This window comes from Pelobates fuscus, chromosome 10 (assembly GCF_036172605.1).
Source record: "Pelobates fuscus isolate aPelFus1 chromosome 10, aPelFus1.pri, whole genome shotgun sequence".
Taxonomy (NCBI): domain Eukaryota; kingdom Metazoa; phylum Chordata; class Amphibia; order Anura; family Pelobatidae; genus Pelobates; species Pelobates fuscus.
Genome location: NC_086326.1, coordinates 10,052,026 through 10,060,223, shown reverse-complemented (window position 1 = coordinate 10,060,223; position 8,198 = coordinate 10,052,026). Strand labels below are relative to the sequence as shown.

At 40.5% G+C, this 8,198-nt stretch overlaps 1 protein-coding gene across 1 annotated transcript in view; it reads right to left on the bottom strand.

The window, feature by feature from the left end:
* Positions 1–7,836: 7,836 nt before the first annotated feature.
* Positions 7,837–8,198, bottom strand: part of PLEKHS1 (pleckstrin homology domain containing S1) — a 58,453-nt gene continuing 58,091 nt past the window's right edge. The window contains exon 17 of the mRNA XM_063433997.1: positions 7,837–8,125. The gene's annotated coding sequence lies outside the window, so the exon portion shown is untranslated. The remainder of the gene's footprint in view (positions 8,126–8,198) is intronic.

Sequence of the window (8,198 nt, the reverse complement as noted above, 5' to 3'; positions counted from 1 at the left end):
CTTTTACAAACTAATAAAATCTGTCAACATTGAAGTTGCTGTTTAGTGGATAGGAGAGTGCGCTGGATCTTGTGTATTGTTTATTGTATAATATGGCCCCCAGCAGCACCCCATTTAAGCATGTTTAGGTGAGTGCAACCATCCCCCCATGTTTCCTATATATATTTGGGAGTCTAGCCAACTCCTTGGTTTTGCACCCCTCCCTGTTACAGGTGCCTCATCTCAGGTCCCTATTTAGCCTTGTACTGCAGAGAGCCTCAGATGGATTTTTTTCCCAAGTAAGTGGTTAATCTCATAAGAGCAGACATTAGACTGTGAGAGTAGGACCTGCCAAAGATGGGGTACATTGACGTTGTGGCAGGCTTATGCAATGTATGATCATATAATGTAACTAAATCCCCATTTTTTTGCCTAGATTAGGTGTTTTTAAAAAAACTTTTACAAACTAATAAAATCTGTCAACATTGAAGTTGCTGTTTAGTGGATAGGAGAGTGCGCTGGATCTTGTGTATTGTTTATTGTATAATATGGCCCCCAGCAGCACCCCATTTAAGCATGTTTAGGTGAGTGCAACCATCCCCCCATGTTTCCTATATATATTTGGGAGTCTAGCCAACTCCTTGGTTTTGCACCCCTCCCTGTTACAGGTGCCTCATCTCAGGTCCCTATTTAGCCTTGTACTGCAGAGAGCCTCAGATGGATTTTTTTCCCAAGTAAGTGGTTAATCTCATAAGAGCAGACATTAGACTGTGAGAGTAGGACCTGCCAAAGATGGGGTACATTGACGTTGTGACAGGCTTATGCAATGTATGATCATATAATGTAACTAAATCCCCATTTTTTTGCCTAGATTAGGTGTTTTTAAAAAAACTTTTACAAACTAATAAAATCTGTCAACATTGAAGTTGCTGTTTAGTGGATAGGAGAGTGCGCTGGATCTTGTGTATTGTTTATTGTATAATATGGCCCCCAGCAGCACCCCATTTAAGCATGTTTAGGTGAGTGCAACCATCCCCCCATGTTTCCTATATATATTTGGGAGTCTAGCCAACTCCTTGGTTTTGCACCCCTCCCTGTTACAGGTGCCTCATCTCAGGTCCCTATTTAGCCTTGTACTGCAGAGAGCCTCAGATGGATTTTTTTCCCAAGTAAGTGGTTAATCTCATAAGAGCAGACATTAGACTGTGAGAGTAGGACCTGCCAAAGATGGGGTACATTGACGTTGTGGCAGGCTTATGCAATGTATGATCATATAATGTAACTAAATCCCCATTTTTTTGCCTAGATTAGGTGTTTTTAAAAAAAACTTTTACAAACTAATAAAATCTGTCAACATTGAAGTTGCTGTTTAGTGGATAGGAGAGTGCGCTGGATCTTGTGTATTGTTTATTGTATAATATGGCCCCCAGCAGCACCCCATTTAAGCATGTTTAGGTGAGTGCAACCATCCCCCCATGTTTCCTATATATATTTGGGAGTCTAGCCAACTCCTTGGTTTTGCACCCCTCCCTGTTACAGGTGCCTCATCTCAGGTCCCTATTTAGCCTTGTACTGCAGAGAGCCTCAGATGGATTTTTTTCCCAAGTAAGTGGTTAATCTCATAAGAGCAGACATTAGACTGTGAGAGTAGGACCTGCCAAAGATGGGGTACATTGACGTTGTGGCAGGCTTATGCAATGTATGATCATATAATGTAACTAAATCCCCATTTTTTTGCCTAGATTAGGTGTTTTTAAAAAAACTTTTACAAACTAATAAAATCTGTCAACATTGAAGTTGCTGTTTAGTGGATAGGAGAGTGCGCTGGATCTTGTGTATTGTTTATTGTATAATATGGCCCCCAGCAGCACCCCATTTAAGCATGTTTAGGTGAGTGCAACCATCCCCCCATGTTTCCTATATATATTTGGGAGTCTAGCCAACTCCTTGGTTTTGCACCCCTCCCTGTTACAGGTGCCTCATCTCAGGTCCCTATTTAGCCTTGTACTGCAGAGAGCCTCAGATGGATTTTTTTCCCAAGTAAGTGGTTAATCTCATAAGAGCAGACATTAGACTGTGAGAGTAGGACCTGCCAAAGATGGGGTACATTGACGTTGTGGCAGGCTTATGCAATGTATGATCATATAATGTAACTAAATCCCCATTTTTTTGCCTAGATTAGGTGTTTTTAAAAAAACTTTTACAAACTAATAAAATCTGTCAACATTGAAGTTGCTGTTTAGTGGATAGGAGAGTGCGCTGGATCTTGTGTATTGTTTATTGTATAATATGGCCCCCAGCAGCACCCCATTTAAGCATGTTTAGGTGAGTGCAACCATCCCCCCATGTTTCCTATATATATTTGGGAGTCTAGCCAACTCCTTGGTTTTGCACCCCTCCCTGTTACAGGTGCCTCATCTCAGGTCCCTATTTAGCCTTGTACTGCAGAGAGCCTCAGATGGATTTTTTTTCCCAAGTAAGTGGTTAATCTCATAAGAGCAGACATTAGACTGTGAGAGTAGGACCTGCCAAAGATGGGGTACATTGACGTTGTGGCAGGCTTATGCAATGTATGATCATATAATGTAACTAAATCCCCATTTTTTTTGCCTAGATTAGGTGTTTTTAAAAAAACTTTTACAAACTAATAAAATCTGTCAACATTGAAGTTGCTGTTTAGTGGATAGGAGAGTGCGCTGGATCTTGTGTATTGTTTATTGTATAATATGGCCCCCAGCAGCACCCCATTTAAGCATGTTTAGGTGAGTGCAACCATCCCCCCATGTTTCCTATATATATTTGGGAGTCTAGCCAACTCCTTGGTTTTGCACCCCTCCCTGTTACAGGTGCCTCATCTCAGGTCCCTATTTAGCCTTGTACTGCAGAGAGCCTCAGATGGATTTTTTTCCCAAGTAAGTGGTTAATCTCATAAGAGCAGACATTAGACTGTGAGAGTAGGACCTGCCAAAGATGGGGTACATTGACGTTGTGGCAGGCTTATGCAATGTATGATCATATAATGTAACTAAATCCCCATTTTTTTGCCTAGATTAGGTGTTTTTAAAAAAACTTTTACAAACTAATAAAATCTGTCAACATTGAAGTTGCTGTTTAGTGGATAGGAGAGTGCGCTGGATCTTGTGTATTGTTTATTGTATAATATGGCCCCCAGCAGCACCCCATTTAAGCATGTTTAGGTGAGTGCAACCATCCCCCCATGTTTTCTATATATATTTGGGAGTCTAGCCAACTCCTTGGTTTTGCACCCCTCCCTGTTACAGGTGCCTCATCTCAGGTCCCTATTTAGCCTTGTACTGCAGAGAGCCTCAGATGGATTTTTTTCCCAAGTAAGTGGTTAATCTCATAAGAGCAGACATTAGACTGTGAGAGTAGGACCTGCCAAAGATGGGGTACATTGACGTTGTGGCAGGCTTATGCAATGTATGATCATATAATGTAACTAAATCCCCATTTTTTTGCCTAGATTAGGTGTTTTTAAAAAAACTTTTACAAACTAATAAAATCTGTCAACATTGAAGTTGCTGTTTAGTGGATAGGAGAGTGCGCTGGATCTTGTGTATTGTTTATTGTATAATATGGCCCCCAGCAGCACCCCATTTAAGCATGTTTAGGTGAGTGCAACCATCCCCCCATGTTTCCTATATATATTTGGGAGTCTAGCCAACTCCTTGGTTTTGCACCCCTCCCTGTTACAGGTGCCTCATCTCAGGTCCCTATTTAGCCTTGTACTGCAGAGAGCCTCAGATGGATTTTTTTCCCAAGTAAGTGGTTAATCTCATAAGAGCAGACATTAGACTGTGAGAGTAGGACCTGCCAAAGATGGGGTACATTGACGTTGTGGCAGGCTTATGCAATGTATGATCATATAATGTAACTAAATCCCCATTTTTTTGCCTAGATTAGGTGTTTTTAAAAAAACTTTTACAAACTAATAAAATCTGTCAACATTGAAGTTGCTGTTTAGTGGATAGGAGAGTGCGCTGGATCTTGTGTATTGTTTATTGTATAATATGGCCCCCAGCAGCACCCCATTTAAGCATGTTTAGGTGAGTGCAACCATCCCCCCATGTTTCCTATATATATTTGGGAGTCTAGCCAACTCCTTGGTTTTGCACCCCTCCCTGTTACAGGTGCCTCATCTCAGGTCCCTATTTAGCCTTGTACTGCAGAGAGCCTCAGATGGATTTTTTTCCCAAGTAAGTGGTTAATCTCATAAGAGCAGACATTAGACTGTGAGAGTAGGACCTGCCAAAGATGGGGTACATTGACGTTGTGGCAGGCTTATGCAATGTATGATCATATAATGTAACTAAATCCCCATTTTTTTGCCTAGATTAGGTGTTTTTAAAAAAACTTTTACAAACTAATAAAATCTGTCAACATTGAAGTTGCTGTTTAGTGGATAGGAGAGTGCGCTGGATCTTGTGTATTGTTTATTGTATAATATGGCCCCCAGCAGCACCCCATTTAAGCATGTTTAGGTGAGTGCAACCATCCCCCCATGTTTCCTATATATATTTGGGAGTCTAGCCAACTCCTTGGTTTTGCACCCCTCCCTGTTACAGGTGCCTCATCTCAGGTCCCTATTTAGCCTTGTACTGCAGAGAGCCTCAGATGGATTTTTTTCCCAAGTAAGTGGTTAATCTCATAAGAGCAGACATTAGACTGTGAGAGTAGGACCTGCCAAAGATGGGGTACATTGACGTTGTGACAGGCTTATGCAATGTATGATCATATAATGTAACTAAATCCCCATTTTTTTGCCTAGATTAGGTGTTTTTAAAAAAACTTTTACAAACTAATAAAATCTGTCAACATTGAAGTTGCTGTTTAGTGGATAGGAGAGTGCGCTGGATCTTGTGTATTGTTTATTGTATAATATGGCCCCCAGCAGCACCCCATTTAAGCATGTTTAGGTGAGTGCAACCATCCCCCCATGTTTCCTATATATATTTGGGAGTCTAGCCAACTCCTTGGTTTTGCACCCCTCCCTGTTACAGGTGCCTCATCTCAGGTCCCTATTTAGCCTTGTACTGCAGAGAGCCTCAGATGGATTTTTTTCCCAAGTAAGTGGTTAATCTCATAAGAGCAGACATTAGACTGTGAGAGTAGGACCTGCCAAAGATGGGGTACATTGACGTTGTGGCAGGCTTATGCAATGTATGATCATATAATGTAACTAAATCCCCATTTTTTTGCCTAGATTAGGTGTTTTTAAAAAAAACTTTTACAAACTAATAAAATCTGTCAACATTGAAGTTGCTGTTTAGTGGATAGGAGAGTGCGCTGGATCTTGTGTATTGTTTATTGTATAATATGGCCCCCAGCAGCACCCCATTTAAGCATGTTTAGGTGAGTGCAACCATCCCCCCATGTTTCCTATATATATTTGGGAGTCTAGCCAACTCCTTGGTTTTGCACCCCTCCCTGTTACAGGTGCCTCATCTCAGGTCCCTATTTAGCCTTGTACTGCAGAGAGCCTCAGATGGATTTTTTTCCCAAGTAAGTGGTTAATCTCATAAGAGCAGACATTAGACTGTGAGAGTAGGACCTGCCAAAGATGGGGTACATTGACGTTGTGGCAGGCTTATGCAATGTATGATCATATAATGTAACTAAATCCCCATTTTTTTTGCCTAGATTAGGTGTTTTTAAAAAAACTTTTACAAACTAATAAAATCTGTCAACATTGAAGTTGCTGTTTAGTGGATAGGAGAGTGCGCTGGATCTTGTGTATTGTTTATTGTATAATATGGCCCCCAGCAGCACCCCATTTAAGCATGTTTAGGTGAGTGCAACCATCCCCCCATGTTTCCTATATATATTTGGGAGTCTAGCCAACTCCTTGGTTTTGCACCCCTCCCTGTTACAGGTGCCTCATCTCAGGTCCCTATTTAGCCTTGTACTGCAGAGAGCCTCAGATGGATTTTTTTCCCAAGTAAGTGGTTAATCTCATAAGAGCAGACATTAGACTGTGAGAGTAGGACCTGCCAAAGATGGGGTACATTGACGTTGTGGCAGGCTTATGCAATGTATGATCATATAATGTAACTAAATCCCCATTTTTTTGCCTAGATTAGGTGTTTTTAAAAAAACTTTTACAAACTAATAAAATCTGTCAACATTGAAGTTGCTGTTTAGTGGATAGGAGAGTGCGCTGGATCTTGTGTATTGTTTATTGTATAATATGGCCCCCAGCAGCACCCCATTTAAGCATGTTTAGGTGAGTGCAACCATCCCCCCATGTTTCCTATATATATTTGGGAGTCTAGCCAACTCCTTGGTTTTGCACCCCTCCCTGTTACAGGTGCCTCATCTCAGGTCCCTATTTAGCCTTGTACTGCAGAGAGCCTCAGATGGATTTTTTTTCCCAAGTAAGTGGTTAATCTCATAAGAGCAGACATTAGACTGTGAGAGTAGGACCTGCCAAAGATGGGGTACATTGACGTTGTGGCAGGCTTATGCAATGTATGATCATATAATGTAACTAAATCCCCATTTTTTTGCCTAGATTAGGTGTTTTTAAAAAAACTTTTACAAACTAATAAAATCTGTCAACATTGAAGTTGCTGTTTAGTGGATAGGAGAGTGCGCTGGATCTTGTGTATTGTTTATTGTATAATATGGCCCCCAGCAGCACCCCATTTAAGCATGTTTAGGTGAGTGCAACCATCCCCCCATGTTTCCTATATATATTTGGGAGTCTAGCCAACTCCTTGGTTTTGCACCCCTCCCTGTTACAGGTGCCTCATCTCAGGTCCCTATTTAGCCTTGTACTGCAGAGAGCCTCAGATGGATTTTTTTCCCAAGTAAGTGGTTAATCTCATAAGAGCAGACATTAGACTGTGAGAGTAGGACCTGCCAAAGATGGGGTACATTGACGTTGTGGCAGGCTTATGCAATGTATGATCATATAATGTAACTAAATCCCCATTTTTTTGCCTAGATTAGGTGTTTTTAAAAAAACTTTTACAAACTAATAAAATCTGTCAACATTGAAGTTGCTGTTTAGTGGATAGGAGAGTGCGCTGGATCTTGTGTATTGTTTATTGTATAATATGGCCCCCAGCAGCACCCCATTTAAGCATGTTTAGGTGAGTGCAACCATCCCCCCATGTTTCCTATATATATTTGGGAGTCTAGCCAACTCCTTGGTTTTGCACCCCTCCCTGTTACAGGTGCCTCATCTCAGGTCCCTATTTAGCCTTGTACTGCAGAGAGCCTCAGATGGATTTTTTTCCCAAGTAAGTGGTTAATCTCATAAGAGCAGACATTAGACTGTGAGAGTAGGACCTGCCAAAGATGGGGTACATTGACGTTGTGGCAGGCTTATGCAATGTATGATCATATAATGTAACTAAATCCCCATTTTTTTGCCTAGATTAGGTGTTTTTAAAAAAACTTTTACAAACCAATAAAATCTGTCAACATTGAAGTTGCTGTTTAGTGGATAGGAGAGTGCGCTGGATCTTGTGTATTGTTTATTGTATATATATATATATATATGACTCATACATTAGTACGTACTTGTATAGACAGAGAAACTCTGTACGGGGCCCATGTTACGTCAACACACATAACACAATGGCTGGTAAATAGATTTCCAAAGGTATTGGCCAGAGAACCAGATAATTTCACAATGCACAGCATAGAACACTTGCAAAAACAGAATATTCAATGATATAATTCTTCAATGTAGGGTAATAGCTGCTTGATCCAAGGAGATATCTGACTGCCATTCTGGGGTCAAGAAGGAATGTTTTTCCTAGTTTGTTGCAAAATTGGAAGTTCTTCAAACTGTTTTGTTTTTTTTTGCCTTCTTTTGGATCAACAGCAAAAAACAAATGGACGAAGGCTGAGCTTGATGGACGCAAGTCTCTTTTCAGCTATGTAACAATGTAACACAGCTAAACATCGCATTACTTCAATAAACATTCTATACATTCCATAGAATTCTATATTCTTTACGCCCTTCTTGGACAGTTACAGTTTGCAGCTGTGATGACTATGGTGTCGCTCACGCTAAGAATTATAATGCAGAATGTCGGTGCTCATGGCTGGTAAATCCATTGAAGGAGATCAATTTCTTCTCCTACCCAGTCACACTAAGATATTCTTCATATCTCTAGGAATAAAAAATTGAAATATAATAAATTAACTTTTTCAGCTTCAAGCACTTATTTAGTTTATTGTATCAT